The following is a 21,954-nucleotide window of genomic DNA, read 5'->3' as shown; positions in this document are numbered from 1 at the left end:
TAGTCTGTTGAGTGTCCTACTCTTGATTTCAGTTCAGGTCATGATCTCATGGTTAGTGGGATGGAGTGAGCCCTACATCAAGCTCCATGCTGATCCTAGGAGCCTCCATGGCATTTTCTCTCCCTCTCTCTCTGCCCCTCCCCCACTTGTGTCCTCTGTCTCTCTCTCCAAATAAATAAGTAAACATTAAAAAAAATAATCAAAATGTTACAGATAGTAATCAAGGACTTCAAAGCAGCTCTCATAACTATACTCAATGAGAGATAGGAGACTATGCTCATAATGAATGAAAAAAAAAAGAGAAACCCCTGGAGACAAATGGGAAATATGAAAAAGGAAGTTCCAGAACTGAAAAATGCAGTTTCTGAATGGAAAAGTCACTGGTTGGACTTAAGAACAGACTAAAAATTAAAAGGAAAAAGTCACTGAAGTTGAAAATGGATCAATAAATTGAATAAATAGGTTAAATAAAATGTAAGAGGAAATGAAGAACAGGCAAAAAAAATATTTGAGAATAATGCCAAAATGTTCTCAGTTTGATACAAGATATACATTTGTAGTTTGAAGAAGCTTATGAAGCTTCAAGTCAGATAAATATGAATAAAAAACTGTACTTAGGCATGTAGTTAACCTGTTGAGACCAAAGATAAAGAGAACATTTTGAAAACAGTAGGGGAATATGGCATATTTTATTCAGTAGGAGAACAATTTACATAACTGTTAACTTATCAGAAATTAGGGAGGCTAGAGACAACGGGATTAGGTCTTTAAACGTGCTGGAAAAAAGATCAATGTACCACAATTTCAAATAATGGAAAAAATAAGAGAATGTGTCAAACACTCATTACAAAAAATGCTTTGTGAAATTGTTCAAGCTGAATGAGAATGGTTCCAAATAAAAACTCAGATATTCAAGAAGGGGTGAAGAGCATTGGAAATGGTAAAATGATAAATATGTATAAACATTAAAAAATTTTTTCCTCCTAATTTGTTTAAGACATATATGACTAGAGAAAAACTTATGATTTTGTTGTGCACTTTATAATATACATAGATATAATATGTATGATAGGCAGAAAGGGTTGGGGGATGGGGTAAATAAAGAGTCCCAGGGTGTCTACATTTTATACGAAGTAGTGCAATATAATATACAGTAGACTATCAAAAGTTAAATATGTATCCACAGAGCAACTGCTAGAAAATATTCAGAAGTATAGCTAAAAAGCCAATAGATAAATTAAAATGAAATTATAAAGATTTATTTAAATAATCTAGGGGCGCCTGGGTGGCTCAGTCGGTTAAGCGTCCGACTTCAGGCAGGTCACGATCTCGCGGTCCGTGAGTTCGAGCCCAGCGTCAGGCTCTGGGCTGATGGCTCGGAGCCTGGAGCCTGTTTCCGATTCTGTGTCTCCCTCTCTCTCTGCCCCTCCCCCGTTCATGCTCTGTCTCTCTCTGTCCCAAAAATAAATAAACGTTGAAAAAAAATTTAAATAATCTAAAAGAGGGGAAGAGGGGTGTCTGGGTGGCTCAGTCAGTTAAACATCCAACTTCGGCTCAGGTCATCATCTCAGGGTTCATGTGTTCGAGACCCATGTTGGGCTCTGTACTGACAGCTCAGAGACTGAAGCCTGCTTGGGATTTTGTGTCTCTCTCTCTTTCTGCCCTTCCCCCACTCATGCTCTATCTCTCTCTGTCTTTCAAAAATAAAAACTAACAAAATAAAAAATAAATAAACAAAAATAAATAATCCAAAAAGTTAGAAAAGGATGGTTTCAAAAAAGGGGAGAGGAACAGAAACAAATAATAAAATGGTAGTAAAACAAAAATCACTGGGAGAAGATATTTGCAAATGACATATCTGATAAACGGTTAGTATCCAAGAAACATAAAGAACTGATACAATTCAATATCTGAAAAACAAATAATCCAATTAAAAATATGCAGAAGACATAAACAGACATTTCTCCAAAGAAGACATCCAGATGGCCAACAGACACGTAAAAGATGCTCAACATCACTCATCATCAGAGAAGTGCAAATCAAAACCACAGTGAGCTATCACCTCACACCTGTCAGAATGGTGACAAATCAAAAACACAAGAAACAACAAATGTTGATGAGGATGTGGAGGAAAAGGAAACTTCTCGCTTTGTTGGTGAGAATGCAAACCAGTGCAGCCACTGTGGAAAACAGTATGGAGGTTCCTCAAAAACTTAAAAATAGAACTACCCTATGATCCAGGAATTGCGCTGTTGGGTATTTACCCCCCAAATTCAAAAACACTAATTCAAAGGGATACATGCACCTTGATGAATATAGCAGCATTATCTACAATAGCCAAATTATGGAAGCAGCCCAAGTGTTCATCAATAGATAAATGAACAAAGAAGATGTGGTACATACACACAATGGAATATTATTTAGCCATAAAAAAGAATGAAATCTTGCCATTTGCAACAACATGGATAGAGCTGATGAGTAAAATGTAGCAAAGTAAGTTAGTCAAAGAAAGACACATACCATACGATTTCACTCATATGTAGAATTTAAGAAATAAAACAAATGAGCAAAGGAAAAAGAGATGAGAAAGACAAACCGAGAAACAGACTCTTAACTATAGAGAACAAACTGATGGTTACCAGAGGGGTGGTGTGTGGGGGGATGGGTGAAACAGGTGATGAGGATTAAAGAGTACACTTACCATGATGAAAAAAACAAAAAACGGTATCAAAAAAAAAAAATCATTAATCACATTAAATGTTACTGGGCGAAACACTTTAATCAGAAGGCAGAAATGATTATAATTGACAAGAAACAAACCTAACTATATGCTGTCTAAAGAGATAAACTTTAAAAATAACGCACAGATAGGTTGAAAGAAAATGGAATAGGAAATATATATAGTATACAAACTACAATTACAAGCAGGCTGGAGTAAGAGAAAATAGACTTTAAAATTATTACCAGAGACAGAAAAGAGTAATTATTAAAGAACTAATTCCCATCAGGAAGACAATAATCAGAAACACAGATACACCTTATAACAACTTCAAATTACATAAATCAAAAAGTGACAGAATTGAAAGAAGACTAGTTAATTCCACAATCATAAGTGAAGATTTTAGCATCTTATCTCACCAACTCATGGAATACTAGACAAATATCAGTCAGTACATAGAAGATCAAAGAAATACTATCAATCATTTTGATTGAATTTATATTTATACAATATAATTAACTCCAAAATACACATTCTTTTTAAGTTAACATGGTACATTTATCAAGCTAGATCATATCCTGAGCCACAACACAAGTCTCTATAAATTTACATGAGCCAATAATATATAGAGTATGTTCCAGTACTATAACAATATTAAATTAGAGATCAATAGCTGTAAGATTCTGTCTAGGGAAATCACATCAGAAATTGAATGACACGCATCTAAATAATATAGGGCCCAAAGAATAAATTATGCCCAAATTAGAGAAAAGTCCCAACTAAATAATAATGAAATTATAACATACAAAAACTTGTGGGATGCAGATAAAGGACATCTTACAGGGAATTTACATAGAATCTTTACATTACATCTTACAGGGAATTAACATAGTGAAGTATGGGCAGTAAATTTTACGTATGATACAACAAAATTTTAGAGTTTGAAACAATTAGGGTTAACACTGCTATTAGCGAAGAAGTGTTAGTTGTGATTGTAAATTCTTATTTTCCTGGGCCTACAGATCTGAACAAGTGCCAGTATTGATAAAACCTACCTCTACCTTGTTAATGCTAATGGATTAAACAGCACCATGAACCTGATTATCTGTTAGCCAATTAAGATAAGCATTGAGCTTGTCTTTATAGCATATTTATTGTGATTGGAAATATTGATGTATTCTATGTTAAATACTGGCCAATATATCAAGTACACGATTTTGCTCTGGGCAGACTCCAAAAACCACCACTGAAAACATATTTTAACAAGGACAGTTGCTAACTTTTCTCCATTAAAAAAATAAATAAATAAAGGACCTGAATCTCAATGGGTGGTAACAATGACACTCCTTCTAAGGATCTGAAAGGAAGTTATCTCCTCTCTCCTAATATACGTTGTCAGTCACTACTGCATGAAGTTCTCTTCAGACAACTCCTCCCTTGGCTCACCAAACCCAGTCATTAAATTATACAGATTTTATCTCTAAATAGTACACCAATCCAACTCCTACCATCTTCATCTTTGCTATCACTGCTGTGACGTTAATTACTAAACACCTCTCCTGACTGCTATTCCTTTTCCCTTCAGGTCCATCTGCCACCCAACTGATCCATTTACCCTTCCTTAAAATATCTACAATATAATATTCAAGCTACTCATTGTGATATAAAGGACACCCCATGAGCTGATCTCTGCCTATCATGATTTCTTTTCTCATGAGTTCTTTCCTCCAAAATTATATTCCAGTAGCAATAGTCTGCTCTACGTATACTGGCCATGCTATTTCTCTTCTTTATACATTGGTTCTACTTGGGATATTTTCTAATGATGTAATCATTCCTTTCGTCTTCCACAGTCTGTGCCTAAACACACACACACACACACACACACACACACACACACACACACACAGCCACTTGAACTAGGGAACACTATTTTATTTGTATCTGGGTCCTAACCTTACTCCTTATTTTCCTCTAGATTCTACTTTCTTTCACTCTTGAACCACCATCCCTAGTCTAGTTTCTGCAAGAAATGCTCAGAAAGGCTGGTCTTCAGTTTCCCACTGAAATGCAAATAATTCTTCTATCCATCTTTAGTGTATGGAGAGATTCAGCCTGGAGGTACAGAATAGTTTTGCCCTTCATAATCTAAATAAATTTTTTACAAAAAAAGCTCTCTCAAAATGTCTGTGATAGCTTCAGGCATAGAAACTTGAATGGTAACTGTGTCACTCTATTCTGCTTGGAAGGAAACTTACATGTTATAAAGATGAGCAAGGGTGGTCACAGAAGGGAGAGGAGACAATCAGGCAGATAGTTAAGGATAAATAAGTTTCCCATGAGCCCCCATGCCTTTATAGTTCCTAAGTTTCATGAGCTTTTGTCACTGAAATTCTTCAACTCCCATGCTCACCATCCTACTTATATGTTCCTCTCCATTTCCAGTACATTGATTAACTAACCCTTACTTTGCATTTCTACATGCCAGATTCTGTTGGAACTGTAGATACCATTGTAAACTAAATATAGTCTTGCTCTAAAACGTTCAGCATACTAGGAGAGATAAATAAACAAACACTATGGTTATAAATACTACCAGTGGACTAAGCACAAAGCTCCTTGCCCCACCCACCCCCACCAGTGAGGCATTTATAAAAAAGAGCCAGACTCAAGTGAATCTGTTTTTGGGAAGCAACTTGCAGAGCTTCCCAGAGAAAGTTGTTGATTTTCATTCTGTTTGTTCACTTACTACAATCATAAATACAACTCACAAACTCATAAAATTTCTTCTTGGTGGACTCTTATTATCCTACCCGTTAAATAGATGATTAGGAAAAAGAAGTGAGTCATTTCCACTGCCTTATGGATGAGAAGTGTCCCTGCCATCTTAAAATAGAACCCAGTGTTTTTTTTCTCAGAAAACATTTTATATATAAAGTTTAGTTCTATAGTTATATTTCAGATAAATCAAAGGTTAAATATGATTTTGCTTTTTATAATTTTTCTAAGGTTATTTTTTTTTGAGAGAGAGAGAGTGCGCATGTACAAGTGGGTGAGGGGCAGAGAGAGGGAAAGAGAGAGGCTCTCAAGCAGGCTCTGCAGTGTCAGCAAGGAGACCGCTGGAGGGCTCAAACTCATGAACTGTGAGATCATAACCTGAGCCAAAACCAAGAGTTGGATGCTTAACTAACTGAGCCATCCAGGCATCCCTTAAATACAATTTTGTATACTTGTTTTGGAACGTAAGCACCACTATGACATAAAGAAAAGGCATCCCAAGCTCCAAGCAAATGGTCTACCTTGCATTTATTATACCACCTTGTTAGTAAGTCAGATGCTCCTGTATCTTAATTTTACATACTAGGAAAACTTAGACTCAAAATTGTCAAGTGACTTCAGACTTTTTAAATATTCTTTATTTAAAAAAATGCAATCTTAAAATGCTTGTAGAAATGACTGGGTAAAAATGAAATAAATTAAATTAAGGGGTAAAAGAAAAAAATTTGTTCCATAAATGACCTAAAACCTTATTGAAGAAGGAAGATTATTTCACAGTCCATGACTCAGTATATCCTTACGGTAAGAACATTTAAACCCCTGAAGATCTTGTTCATGTTGATGAGAAAGTCAAGGCTTTGGAATGTTAGTGTAAAAGAAAAGAGGGAAGAGAGCATGGGGTACCCTGATAGGCCAGATAATTTTAAAAGAGATCGTGAAATTGTAGGCCCCTAGGAAAAAATGCTCATGTTAATTCTAATGAAAATCAACCAACTCTTCTTCAAACTATTTCTCAATCAGGGTCACAGGCAATTAGATAAAGGTTTGCTTCCTTTTTCTTCTTTAAACTCTGACATGGAAGTAGGGATGTTCGGAAGGTGATATAGATAACTAAACTGTCTTAGTTGGGTTTCGACGTTAAGACACATCTTCAGGGTTAAAACTGATGGCTCATATAAACAACTCTTAGTAATGAGATCATCTATCCAGAGAAGAAATCCAGATTTGCATTGACCCAACTTTTCTGAGCATAAGTTGTCATGCCACCCTTATTTTTACTTTTTATTTTTCATTCTGTTGCATATACAATATCTGATAAAGAAGGAAATTTGACCATAATGTGAAGAAAATTCTGAAAACAAAGCACTAGAGTACTTCCTACCACATCCACTATTGCTGCTGTAGAGAAATATAGATAGAATCTCAAAAGTAACTCGGAAGAAATAATACATGAAGGAATGCTGAAAATAATGCAGTTTTTCTGGTTTTGCCTATTCATAACACTAGAATATCTTCTCTGAATATCAAATATGGTCCCGATATTTATATACAAAAACAGTAAGAGTGCTTTTTTTTTAACGCAGATATTTGGAGACAAGAAGAGATTTGCTGAAAATGCCTAACCCCATAATCTGAAATGAGAACTATAACATTCCTCACATACATGGAGGGTAGGAGTATAGAATGCTTTCTGAAATTGTTTTCATTCTCTGCATTAAGAAACTGAGAATGGCCCTTAAATGGTATAGTTGAGGAAACAGCATGGTCCAGCTAGAACGCTCCCTAGTGTGACAGCCTGCAGCACTCCATTCCTTATTCCTGAGCCCCAATTACCACTTATCTCTTCAATCCTTAAAAAGTAAAATTTGAGGGGCGCCTGGGTGGCGCAGTCGGTTAAGCGTCCGACTTCAGCCAGGTCACGATCTCACGGTCCGTGAGTTCGAGCCCCGCGTCAGGCCGTCAGGCTCTGGGCTGATGGCTCAGAGCCTGGAGCCTGTTTCCGATTCTGTGTCTCCCTCTCTCTCTGCCCCTCCCCCGTTCATGCTCTGTCTCTCTCTGTCCCAAAAATAAATAAACGTTGAAAAAAAAAACATTTTTAAAAAAGTAAAATTTGAGGGGCACCTGGGTGGCTCAGTAGGTTAAGCATCTGATTCTTGATTTCGGCTCAGGTCATGATCTCACAGTGGTGGTATTGGGCCGCATGTCGGGTTCTGTGCTGGCAGCATGGAGCCTGCTTGGGATTCTCTCTCTCCCCCTCTCTTTCTGCCTCTCCCCAACTCACACTGTCTCTCTCTTAAAATAAATAAACTTTAAAAGTAAGTAAAATTTGAGGACTATTTATTAAATTATTTTACAGAAGGCTTTGCTTTACTTCAACATGCTCTGCAAAAAAATGAATGTGAGATAAATGCTCCCTTTTGCTATGAATATTGAAAATTTTGAATTTATGCTCTCTTTTGCCATATGTGGTATTTTTTTGCGATCTGTGGTGATAAAATTCATGTTTTGTACCTGTTTTGGAGGAAAAGTCCCTCTTCTTAGAGTCAGTGATCTAAAACTATGCCACAATATATAATCACCAGCATCATTTGTCACCCCCATGGTAGTAGCAGCTCAAAGAATTGCTTGGTCCCATCACTGTTTTTTTGTGGCAAGCCTACATAGATTGGGTTATGGAGAGATGGAAAAAGTGTTCCTTAGAGGCAGAGGGCATTCAAGAGAAATGTCAAATATTTAGAGATCATCAGAATGTGATGCAGATGTGAAAGATAAAGACAAGAAATTTTGAACCCAAGGTTCTTCTCCAAAAAGCTAAATATAGTCCTTGTGAAGAGTACACATTATGCCACATTGCATGGAACATATGAGAGAAATAGAGGTATTATAAATAAGTATTACAAATCCTTCTACAGATGCGAAGAATCAGAGATATGCTATGATGATAGTTGGTGATACCATGCTACCACTGACTAAATTTGTTTAGTAGTGATCTATTTTTCTTGATTTTGTTTACTTGCTTTCCTACAACCCTGTCTCCTTTCTTTTGATAATAACAACTTCATCTTCTCTTGGTGAACAACCCTCTCTCTCTCTTAGAGAGAGGGTAGTTCAAGTGGGACTCAGTTTGCCTTCCGGTTCCATGACGAAGACATGGTCGACCATGACATGACATCTCCTGGATACGTGAAATCACTTCTTGGAACTTTTACTAGAATTATCAGGAAAGAGGCGCTCTCTCTTTATTTAAGGAATATGTTAGTCTGGAGTCCATGGGACTACCACATGTAGAGAATCTGCTGAGCACATCTGAGACATGGCTGGAAGCCAAATGTGCCACAAATTTTTTCAAAAGCAAATAAATTTCATTTATTGTTTTTAACCTGAACTAGCTGAGTTGGACTTTTTGTAACTTGCATCCAAGAGAGTCATGGCTAGAACATGTTATGAGGCAAGTACAGTTTTCTTCATTTAATTGGAAGTATTAATAAGTCACTCAAAACTATGAAACTAAGGAGTGGCTTGGCCAAATTAGAAATGATTTTTAAAATAATAACTGAATTATGTTGTCTTCAGGAATGCATGTCTGCTATACCATGAGGAGCCCTCCTATATTTATTAACTGCTACCATTTCTGCTGACATGTAAAGGGAATAGTAAACAATAATAACATTTTTATAGAATAGCATTTTCACAATCATTACCTTACTCACCATCTCTATTCAGTATCAAACTGGAGCTCCCCATCAGTAAAATAAAACAAGAAAACAAACATGCAAGTCAGAAAGTTGGAGAAGAAAGAAATAAAATTGTCTTTATTCACAGGTGACATAATCATGCATGTAGAAAACACGAAAGATTTTTTTTAAAGAGCTGTTAATACTAACTATTAAGTTAGGCAAAACTACAAAAAATGAAGTCATTTCACAGAAATCAGCTGTTTCCTACAAAACAGCCACAAATAATCAGCGAAGTAAATTTAAAATGACCACTTGTGATCACATCCAAAACATGAAGTACATTGGGACAAATTTAGTAAGATACATTCAGGACCTGTAAGTATAAGCTGCCTTGCTGAAAGAAATTAAAGACCTTAAGAAGTGAAGAGATTTATCACATCCATGGGTGAGAAGACTAAATATTGTTAAGATATCAATTCTTTTCAAATTGATGTCTACATTTATTGTAATTCCAATAAATTCCCAGAAAGCATTTTTTAAAGAAATTAACCAAATGTTTCTAACAGCTGTTTGGAAATATATCAACCTGAGCACTGAGTGTTATATTAAATGATAAATCACTAAATTCTGTATCTGAAACCAATACTATACTATATGTTAGCTAACTTGAATTTAAATAAAATCTTGGGGAAAAAAAGGAAATACAATGACCTAGAATAGCCAAAATAATTTTTGAACAGAACAAAATAATTTCAAGGACTTATATTACCTGTTTATAAGACTGCCATAAAACCACAGTAATTAAGAAAGTGTAGTATCAGCATAAAAATAATGTACATCAATGGAAAAGAGATAGTCTTGACATGAACCCACACCTATATGACCAATTGCTTTTTAACAAAGCTACCATACTACCTTTTGTAAAGGTCAGTTTTTTCAACAAATGTTAATGAAATCATTGCTTAGCATATGGAAAAAATAAACCATGATGTTTACCTTACACCTTACACAAAAAGTAACTTGAAATGAATCATAGTCCTAAATACAAAGACTAAAGCTATGAAACCTGTAAAAGAAAATGTAACTAAACACCTTCATAACCTTGGGAAAACAAAGATTTCTTATAGATTACACAAAATGGTAAACCATAAAAGAATAAAAATGATAAACTGGACTTCATCAAAATTTAAAATGTCTGCTCTTTGAAAGACACCAGTAGGCAAATTAAAAGACAAGTTACAGGCTGGGAAGAAAACATTTGCAATAAGCACAACCTGAATACACATCGAAAACCTTCCTATGCAGTTCTTAGAAAGTACTTTTCCCCAACTCTTTCCAACAAAGTAGTTTGTCCTTAATACATAAACTATGTGTTCTTGTTTCATTCACACTGGTATCTGAAAGGTAATACTGTTTAATATTTTAGGTCCCAAAGGAAAAGTTGAGAAGTGATATCTTAAATACATATCTTATTTTTTTTTAATTTTTAAAATGTTTAAAAATTTATTTTTGAGGTAGAGAGGGTGGGAGAGAAAGGCAGAGAGAGAGTCTCAAGCAGGCTCCACACAGTCAGCACAGAGCCTGACACGGGGCTCCATCTCACGAACCGTGAGATCATGACCTGAGCTGAAATCAAGAGTTGGATGCTTGTGGACTGAGCCACCCAGGAGCTCCTTAAAGGCATATTTGAAACAAACCTTTGTTTTCTAAGGTCTAGTTCAATTGAAAAGAAAAAATGAAAACAAAAAACAAAGCAAAAACAAAAACAAAAAAAGACCCCAAATTTATCTGGATAATCTGAGAGCTGCATACATGCTTCTGAGGATTAGTCCTAGCTTTGACATTGGTTAGAGAACTCCTAAGGACAAGATCAGCAAAGGAATGGAATTTCCAATGGGCCAACACAAATTTTAACGGCCTGTGCCGACAGAAGTAGGAGTTCAGGTCCAGAAGTTGGATCCTGCTTCTGGTGAAATAGTAGCAAGGGGAGGATGGGAGAAGATGTTCTGCAAAACATCCAGATACAAGCTAGAGCTATTTTACAGGCACAGAACCCCAGGGGCCACATACAATCTCGGGTAAGAGAAGGTAACCAACATTATACTTATTACGAACCTTGGAAAGTGATTTTATAGCCAAGATTTAATTTGATTTAGAAAAATTAATTTGGCACATCTTATACTGAGAGTGTTAAGGAAAAAGTCAAAAGCTTGCCATTCTTTAATGAATTCCTCGCAAAGTGTTAAGTGTCTTCATTTAAAACTTGAATCTAGAACATGACATCTTGTAAAAATTTTTCAGTACCTTTAAGACAGTTGTCCAAATCCATAGTTTGACCTATAACACCTTGCAAGATCTGGCACCTGCTGATTTCACTGTGTGTGTCTCATGACACTCTTTTTCTTGATCTCTGTGGAATATCAAAGATAAAAAGAACTTGTTGAAGAATGTGAGAAAATGTAATTTTCTAGAATCCAGACATTGATATAATAATAGCTTCAAATTTCTGAAGGAAATAACTGTCCATCTAGAATTCTATATCCACAAAATATATCATAAAATCATGAGTACAAGATAAAAATATTTTCAAAGAATAAGAGTGTAACCTACTCATAAACTATCACTGAGAGGTTTAATTTTAGCAAAAGGGAAATTGAGCCTTGAATAAGGAATTATATAAGAAAAGCAACAGTGAACAAATAAATAAGTTAGTTTAGTAAATATAAATAAGCATTGACTACGATAGAAACAAAAGAAAAAAACTAATTTTGTTGGGTTTCAAAACAAGGTTAAACTAAGTTGCTCAACAAAAATGTGGATGACGTAGCAGAGCTTGTGGGCTTGTAACTAAAATAAGTTTCTGTTTTTGTTGGGATGAAGGATGGAGCCATTGATCATCTATTATTTTAGTATTTAAGATCCTAGCAGGAATTGGTCTGTTTGTACCCTGTGGTAACTACAGCATCTAAAAGAATGCCTGTCATGTATTTGCTTTGCTTTGCTTTGCTTTGTGGTTTTATTTGCTTTTCTGGATAGTTGTACAGAACCATTATATATAGTTGCATAGATTTATAGAATTCTTGAAAAGGATAATACAGAGGGTTTCTGTATACCCCACACCCAGTTCCCTATTATTAACATCTTACATTAGTATAATACATTTGTTACAAGTAATGAATGAATGTCGATGCATTATTATTACCTAAGGTCTATATTTCATTCAGATTCTCTAAGTATTTTTCCTATTTTTTTTTCTCTTCTACAATCCCATATGTATACTGCATTAAATTTAGTAGTCATCTCTTTTTAGAATCCTCTTGGCTATATAATTTCTCAGACTTTCTTTGGTTTTGATGATCTTAATTTTGAGGCAGATTGATACAGTGTTTTGTATAATATCTCTCAATTGGGAGTTGTCTCGTGTTTCTTTCTCCTGATTAAACTGTAGTGCTATGTTTTAAACAAGACTGACCAAAGTTTGCTTCTCACCACATCATATGAAGGGTACATAATATTAATAGGACTCATCACTGTTCCTATTACACTTGGTCACCAGGTGTGATTATCAGAAAGTGTCAGGTTTCTGGCAGGTATTATTTTTTCTCCCTTTCTACACTGTATTCATTAGAAGAAGATCACTATGCAGAGACCACATTTAAGGAGTGGGGCTGTTTTGAACTCTAGTTATTAACAGTAATAATCCTGTTATTAAAAACACAAAAAGCTTCCATATGAAACATTTTTGAAAACAATATAAAGGGGAAAGTAAAACTAATTATTACAACTAAAATGACTATTTTGGTAAAGATTGTTTCATGCATTTCTGTGTTGATGTACATATATTGGGTATATTTTGGGGTATATATATATATACATACAAAAATAGTCACACCTCACACTCTACTATAGAATTTTATATGGATAGGATCATATCAAACTAGCTGCTTTTTATTATATATACCCTGTTTAAATGTAGTTTCTTGTTTTTTTTGTCTTGTTTTGGGGTTTTTTGGCTTACTTCTCTCTGCTCAATGGTCTCCTATTTTTGCTAACACAACCTCTCTCCATTCTTCAAAGCCAACATTTCAAAGTTGTGCATAATTTTGGTCTCTAATATTATATATACACACAATTACATACATGCGTATACAATTATATATGTAATTTTACAAAAAATAGAATGCTATTATATGCTTGCCTATGTCTAGCTTACACAGGCAGTAGACTCCGTTGTTAAGTCTCTGGAGGCAAGGGAAACAAAAGCAAAAATAAACTATTGGGACTTCATCAAAATAAAAAACTTCTGCACAACACAGGAAACAATCAACAAAACTAAAAGGCAACCTACAGAGTGGGAGAGGATATTTGCAAATGACATATCTGATAAAAGGTTAGTACCCAAAATATACACAGAACTTGTAAAAATAAACACCCCAAAAAACTAATGATCCAGTTAAAACATGGGAAAAAGGCATAAATAGACATTTTTCCAAAGAAGACATACAAATGGCCAGCAGACACACGAAAGGATACTCAACATCACTCATCATTAGGGAAATGCAAATCAAAAGTATAATGAGGTATTGCCTCACACCTGTCAGAATAGCTAACATCAACAACACAAGAAACAAGTGGTGGTGACAATATGAGAAAAGGTAACCCTCTTGCACTGGTGGTGGGAATGCAAACTGGTAGAGCCACTCCAGAAAAAAGTATGGAGTCTCCTCAAAAAGGTAAAGATAAAACTACCCTATGATCCAGCAATTTCACTGCTAGGTATTTACCCAAAGAATACAAAAATACGAATTCAAAGGGATACATGCACCTCAAATTAATATAGCAGCATTATTTACAACAGTGAAAGTATGGAAACAGCCCAAGTGTCTATCGACTGATGAATAGATATATACTACATATATTCTATTATATATAAAATGGAATATTACTCAGCCATAAAAAAGAATGAAATCTTGATATTTGCAACAACGTGGATGGAGCTAGAGAGTACAATGCTAAGCAAAATAAGTCAGTCTGGGAAAGACAAATATCGTATGATTTCACTCATATGTGGAATTAAAGAAAAAAATGCAAGCAAAGGGAAAGAGAGAGTGAGAGAGAGACAGAGAGAGAGAGAGAGAGAGAGAGAGAGAGAGAGAGAGAAAGACAAACCAAGAATTAACTATAGAGATGGTTACCAGAAGAGAAGGTGTTAGGGGGATGGGTTAAGTAGGTGGTGGGGATTGAGGAGTGAACTTGTGGTAAGCACAGCACGATGTATGGAACTGTTGAAATACTAAATTGTACACCTGAAACTAATATTCCAAGTTAAGTTAACTAACTGAAATTTAAATTAAAACTTCAAAAAAAGGAATGTAAATTCTGGGGCCAGACTGAGACTATCCTAGACCCATATCTTAATTATCTTGGTGACTCTAAACTAAATTCTCTATGCCTCATCTTTCTCATGTTTAAAAAGGGTATTAATAGAAACACTTATTTCACAAGGAAATTGAGAAGACCAACCAGAGGATTTAGAGTAAGCACTGAAGTATGAAAAGATTCAAGAAATGTTAGTTATTGCTGGTTTTCTACTACTACTATTCTTATTATCAATATATTCAACTAACAACATAAGATAAAAATCCTTCAGTCCATCCAAGTCAACTAGTATAGGTGCAGCCACATGAAATTCCATGTTAAAAAGACAAACCTCATTTTATTCAGTTATTCCCCTATTGATAGATACTTGCCTTCTCTCTCTTTTTTTGTCATTACAACAATGCTGCAATAAACATCTTTATTCATACAGTCTTTTTGAACTTGGTCTTTTATATATAAAGAACAGGTGCACTGGGGAATTATGTTCGTTTGATGTGTATATGTATTTTCATTTAAAAAAATTTAACGTGTATTCATTTTTGAGAGACAGAGAGAGACAGAGTGCAAGCAGAGGAGAGGTAGAGAGAAAAGGAGACACAGAATCTGAAGCAGGCTTCAGGCTCTAAGCTGTCAGCACAGAGTCCAATACAGGACTTGAACTCGCCAACCATGAGATCATGACCTGAGCCAAAGTCAGACACTTAACTGGATGAGCCACCAGGTGCCCCTGTATTTTCATTTTTAATGGCTTTATCAGCATTCTAAAATTGTTGTAATAATTAATATTTTTTCAGTAATGTATGAGAATTCACATTTATAACATCCCTGTGAGCAATAGGTATTGTCACTCTTTTTATTCTTTGTAAGTGGTGAATATAATGTGATATCTCAATAAAGCTTTGACTTAAATTACCCTCCTATTACAGAGATTACATTTAAAAAATTGTAACATTTATTTATTTTTGAGAGAGAGAGAGAGAGCACAAGTGGAGGAGGGGCAGAGAGAGAGGGAGACAGAGAATCCCATGCAGGTTTTGCACGGTCAGCACAGAACCCAGTGAGGGGACTGAATTCACAAACTGTGGAGATCATGACCTGAGCTGAAACCAAGAGTCAGACACTCATCCAGCTGAGCCACCCACGTGCCCTTAGAGATTAAATTTTTTATATATGTTTCTGGTCACTTGAATTGTCTTTTTTGAGATTTTCTTGTTCATATCTTTTGCCCATTTTTCTATGAAGATGTAACCCATTTGTAAGAACTATTTTTATACAAACTTTATCTGTGAAATGGGTACCAAATATTTTTTCATAATCTATTTTTATATATTAAACTTGTTTATGATAATTTAACTACATAATTTTTAAAAATACATAATTATACAAGTATGTTTTCCATTTTAAAATGAGTTTTATAAGTTGTCTGTATTGTGTATCTTTTTTTCATTCAAGAATTATTTGGAGTATGTTTCTTAACTTCATAATAGAAAGCTTAATGTAGTCTTTTCACTATTCTATAATATTTTTTTGAGTGGAAGTCCTCTAAATTCATTTTACAAAGTATTAAGACAGTGGTTTTCAAACTTTAGTGTGCATTAAGATCACCTGGGAGATTTTCCGAAACACAGATTTTTAGATTCCATCACCAAATTTCTGTTTCAGGATCAGTGGGGGGCAGACTATTAGGATTTCTAACTACTTCCCAGATGATGTGGGTCCCACTGGTTGAGAGCTCACATTCTGAAAATCACTAAAAACTCACAGCACATAGTTTGAAAAATACTAATCAAAAAATAACACAAAGACAACTTGCAATAAAGGCTTAGGCATCGATGCTCACTACCTTTTTTCAAGGTCAGACATTTTAAAATGACAGATCAGTATCTCCCAGGAAAGTAACGGCTCAACACATCACACCATCTCCCAAGGTTCAGTGTAAGACTGAAGTTTCTATCAGTTAGGTCTATGTGGGTAGAAAGAGTTCCATGTTCCTGCAGAGACTAGAGAACCAATTAGAAGAGATAATCTTGAAAACTTCTATACGTAAAAGACTGGAGGTTAATCTGAACTACTTCTGAGATTTGAAACCTCACAAATTTAAGAATACAAAGGAGAATAAAACTGATGGAAATAGTTCATGAAAAACAGACTAACCACTAGGCTTAGAATGCAGGAAGAAGGGCTAAGTAAGAACAGTTGCTTTGGAGTTGCTAGACTTGAAAAAAATGTTGATAAATTGATCAAATCAGGGAGCGCTTCTAAATCAAGGGAGAAGGCTGGAGGTTAATATGACATTTGACGTGTTAAAATGTAGTAATTCAATTGGCAACTACAAAACTAAAAAACATAACTAATAAAAAGACACCACAACCTACAAATTTGGCATAATGCAAATTCTGTGCTGCTGATTACAATCTGGTTCCACAAGTTAAAATTTTTGATGAGTGTAATAATTAGTAATGGTAAATCTGGAGCTCATTGAACCTAAATAACTTGCCCAATGTCAATATATCCAGTAAGCCTCAGAGCTACTATTGGGTTTTGTGAGATTAAAACTACTTTGTTCATTATGCCATAAATGAATAGTTTGATCTACATCCCAGGGGACCATCTATATTTCTGTGCAAAGCAGGACCTTTTGTTAGTGAAATAACCTATCATTAATAGTAGTTCTGGGAGGGGCACCTGGGTGGCTCAGTTGGTTAAGCATCCAACTTTTGGTTTGGGCTCAGGTCATGATCTCATGGTTTGTGAGTCCAAGCCCTGTGTTTGGCTCCGTGCTAACAATGCAGAGCCTGCTTAGGATTCTCTCTTTTCCCCTCTCTTTCTCTCTCTGCCTTTCCTCTGCTCTCTCTCTCTCTCTCTCTCTCAAAATAAATAAATGGACTTAAAAAAATAGTTCTTGGGAAAACATATTGGGTGGCTGTTTGCCTAGGACTGTGTCTGTAGCCTATTGGACAATTCCGAAGACAAAGCAGTTGCTTATGGAAACATAGCCACATCTGCTACATCATTCCATTTTGAGACCCATCCTCTAAGCTACTCGAATGCACCTGGACACAACACAATCAGACTTTTATTTTTAACATTCACATACATTTTTCTTTTGCATTTCAGAAACTGCATCATCTTTTTTTTCCCCCTCCATGTGCCTGAAACCTACCTTTTTCCCCCCATGCTTTTTATGTCATTTGCCACAGTCGTTTTGGAACATTCTCCTCCACTGCCTGCCAGCTGGAACTGTCCTTCAATGTCTAACCCTTCAGATCTCTACTTATTTATGAAACACATTGCATAGTATAATTAAAGTGGTTCTGTTCTGTTGTATGTTGTCTAACATTTTGCTCTGTGCCTGAGAGAGCTATTTATTTTAGCGGCCACAGAATCTTTGGGAATTGGTAGCTCCCAATGAGGGTCAGTAGGCAGCACGAAGAACAGATGACAGCCTGCAGTGCCTCCTTCGCATTTCTGTAAAGAGATCTGACATTTACAAAGAACTGCATGTTGCCTTTCCCCACAAATCTCTGAAGATTCCATAAAAATAAAAGGCTTAATGATTATTCCTTCACATTTGATATGCTTTTGAAAGTGTAAGAGATGCTATTCTTGGTTAAACTGAAGGCCTTACCATTGTAGGAATGGTGGAACCATCTCTAAGAATACTGAAATACAGGAATGATATAGGTCAGAGAGCCCTCTCCTAGAAATTGCTAGGCCAGTTCTGGAGCTGAGAATTGCTGTACAGGACAGGACTTTCGGTTCTAAAGAATCAACATACCTCTTCCTACAGTTCTCTTAAATTTAGATCTGGTAGATTCAGGTAGCATTTAAACCACCTTAGAGTTAATTATACTTCCATTTTCCCTGTTCATGAAAGAAATTTGAAAGTACCTGAAGTCCATCCTTAAATAACTGAGACAAACTTCCTTTAATGATAGATAACACCTTAAACTAAAGATTCAAATGAATTCCAAAAGTTAATCTACCCTTGGATCTTTTAAATTGCATACAAAAGCCTGCATGTATTAATAAGAAATGACTTCACTTTATTAATACTGCTTTATTTTTAATTTTCTGATCTAAATACACATTACTGAAAAAGAAATTTTCTGTAATATTTCCTTCATGCAGAATTTAGAGAGGTGCTTAGATTAACTAATCTTTTCTATGGTAAATAATTCAAGTGGGGAAAAAAGTTAATCAATAAAAAATAAAAGGAGCTTTAGTGACATTTTAAAGTAAACCCAAGGACAGTTGTGGTGTGAATCAAGTCCCATTTCTCCATCAGGGTCATATACAAAGTATGGAAAACTTGGCTTAAGAGACTCAGTGCCAGATTTGGTAGGACAGGGAGAAAATGAATGAGGTGCAGAACCGGAGGAATAGTGATTTCCAGAGAACGTTCATTCACCATGGATACAGCCACAAAGAGTTTAAGGGGAAGAAAAGTGACTCCCTAATCCTGCTTCCTTTCTCCCAATCTCTGTCCCAGCCAGTCCCCATCTAAATATGGGGAAAATGAAGAACATAAAGATTCCTTTTTTTTTTTAACGCGTAATTATTTTTGAGAGAGAGCAAGCATGAGAGGGAGATGGCCAGAGAGAGGGAGACAGAGGATCCAAAGCAGGGTTTGCACTGTGAGTACAGAGCCCGTTGCAGGGCTCGAACCCACAAACTGTGAGATCCCGACCTGAGCCAAAATAAGCAGTCAGATGCCAACAGACTAAGCTACCTAGGCGCCCCAAGAATTCCTCTTTTTAAAAAAAGTTCCTTTATGGTAGAAACCGATAAGTCACATTTTCTTTTTAAATTGTTACATTCCCTAAATTTCATTCAATTCCTGAATTTTTATAGAGTGTTATGAAATATATCCCTACATTAAAAAATGTATCAAATAGATAAATAGTTTAGAATAAAAATAGCACGAACACCCAATACATATACTCACCACCCTGTTTGAGAACTAGAATTAATACTTGTACCTTAGATGTTTTCTATATATCCCTGAATAAGTGTGTTACATGCCCTCTGCTCAATATTGCTCTGCTTTTTTTCTTTAGTTTTATCATGTAAAGATACAGTATACAGCTTATTTTGGAATTTTATGTTAGTAGACTCATGATGTGTATGCACACTGTTTTGTGATATTTTTTCATGTTTTTATGATTCATCCATGTTGATACTTATGCCTATAATTTATTTTTATATATTGTATCATTAAACGATATACCACAATTAATTTATCCATTATATTGTTAGCAGATATTTGGGATGTTTCCAGTTTCTGAAATCTATTTCCATTTTTACCATCAATGTTTATTTTTTTAAAAAATGTCAAACCTCAAGATTCTCAACATCAATAATTAAAAGGGGATAATTATATGGGGACAAGTTACTAGTTAATGAGATATTACCTGTCAGAATGGCTAAAATAAAAGAAGACAAGAAATAACAAGTATTGGAGAGGATGTAAAGAAAAAGAAACCCTCATACACTGCTGGTGGGAATGTAAATTGGTGCAATCGATGTGGAAAATAACATGGAGTTTCCTCAAATAGTTAAAAATAGAAATAGCAGATGATCCAGTAATTCCACCACTGTGTATTTATCCAAAAAAAGTAAAAACACCAACTCAAAAATATATATGGATCCCTATGTTTATTGGAGCATTATTGACAAGAGCCAAGATATGGAAGCACCCCAAGTGTCCACTGATAGATGAATAGACAAAGATCTGGTATATATATATATATATATATATATATATATATATATATATATACATATGTATATATGTATATATACACACACACACACACACACACACACACACACACACACACACTGGAATATTACTTAGCCGTAAAAAGAATAAGATCTTGCCATTTTCGAAAACATGGACAGATCTAGATAGGGTATTATGCTAAGTGAAATGAATCAGAGAGAAAGACAAATACCATATGATTTCACTTACATGTGAAACATAAAAAATAAAACAAATTAATAAACAAACAAAAAAGCAGAAACAGATTCATAAATACAGAGAACAAACTGATGGTTGCCAGAGGGGAAGAGAGTAAGGGAATAGGCAAAAAGAGTGAAGGAGAGTGGGAGATACAGGCTTTCAGTTATGAAATGAGTAAGTCATGGAGATGAAAGGAGAAAAAAAGCATGGGGAATATAATCAATGGTATTGTAATAACATTGTATAGTAACAGATGGTAGCTACACTTGAGGTAAGCATAGCATAATGTATAGACTTGTCAAATCACTATGTTGTACACTTGAAACACTGTGTGACCACTATGCTTCGCTAAAAAAAATTAAGGCCAAACCTCCCCAGAAGTTGAAAAAATAGTATAATATGTGCTTCATTTACATTAATCAAGTTAGTTTAGCTACATTGTAAGCACTTTTTTCTGTAATAAAAGTTGTGGGATACAGAAAACTCTGTAGTTGAAGGTAAATTTATAGCTCACAAGTTCCACCAAGAACTTCAGTTATCTGTCATGCACCATTAGTGTTTTTATTCTAGAATAGTTCTTCAGCATTTTGGAGAATGCCTCAGAATTTTGATTTGGTGGATGTTTTCCTCATTTCAACATTTATGTTAAAAATCTTTGTAAGAAATACTTCATAGGTGATGCTGTGTCCCATCTAGGGCATCACATAAATATGCACAATTTATCAGATTATCCCATTATTAGTGATGTTAAGATTATTTGGTTAAGATGATGCCCATTGTATTTTTCTACTGTAAGTGTACTTCCTGACTTCACAATTAATAACTAATGTGAGGTAATAGTTAGAAGCTCTATAAATACCTTATTCTCCAACAAAATTTCACCCAATGATTTCAGCATCCATTGACGATTCTTTCTTTATTCAGTCACTACCATGCTGTTTGTAAAATGATGACTTTTAAAGTTTCCATTAACAGGGCACCAGGGTGGCTCAGTCCATCGAGTATCTGACCCCTGATCTGGGGTCAGGTCATGATCCCAGGGTCATAGGATAGAGCCCCATTTCAAGCCCCCCATGTCTGTGCTGAGCATGAAGCCTGCTTAAGATTCTCTCTCTCTCTCTCTCTCTCCCCCCTCTCTCTCTGCCCTTCTGGCCACACACACACACGCACTCTCTCTCTCTTTAAAAAGAAAAAAACAACAAAAAACAAAAAAACCCACAAAAAACAAACAAAAAACATTAAAATTTCCATTCTTTCTTCATTTAGTAGTTGGCATTCTTCTGTAAAAAAAAAAAAAAAAAAAAAAGAAAGCATTTTCTTTTCCAGTCCATACCTGTTTCTAAAATTTTTTTAATGTATATTAATTTTTGAGAGAGAGAGAGAGAGAGAGAGAGAGTGCAAGTGGGGGGGGCGGGGCTGGGGGCGGGGCGGCACAG

The 21,954-nt window shown here is 35.3% G+C and overlaps 1 long non-coding RNA gene across 1 annotated transcript in view; it reads right to left on the bottom strand.

Moving 5' to 3' along the window:
* LOC147577435 (uncharacterized) overlaps positions 1 to 21,954 on the bottom strand; it is a 260,510-nt gene that overhangs the window by 63,315 nt on the left and 175,241 nt on the right. Inside the window, exon 2 of the long non-coding RNA XR_015255819.1 lies at positions 11,479 to 11,584. This is a non-coding gene — a long non-coding RNA (uncharacterized LOC147577435). The remainder of the gene's footprint in view (positions 1 to 11,478; positions 11,585 to 21,954) is intronic.

This window comes from Puma concolor, chromosome C2 (assembly GCF_028749965.1).
Source record: "Puma concolor isolate L17-30 chromosome C2, mPumCon1.1.hap2, whole genome shotgun sequence".
NCBI classification, from domain to species: domain Eukaryota; kingdom Metazoa; phylum Chordata; class Mammalia; order Carnivora; family Felidae; genus Puma; species Puma concolor.
Note: the sequence above shows the minus strand (reverse complement) of the source record. Positions and strands in the feature narration are given on the sequence as shown.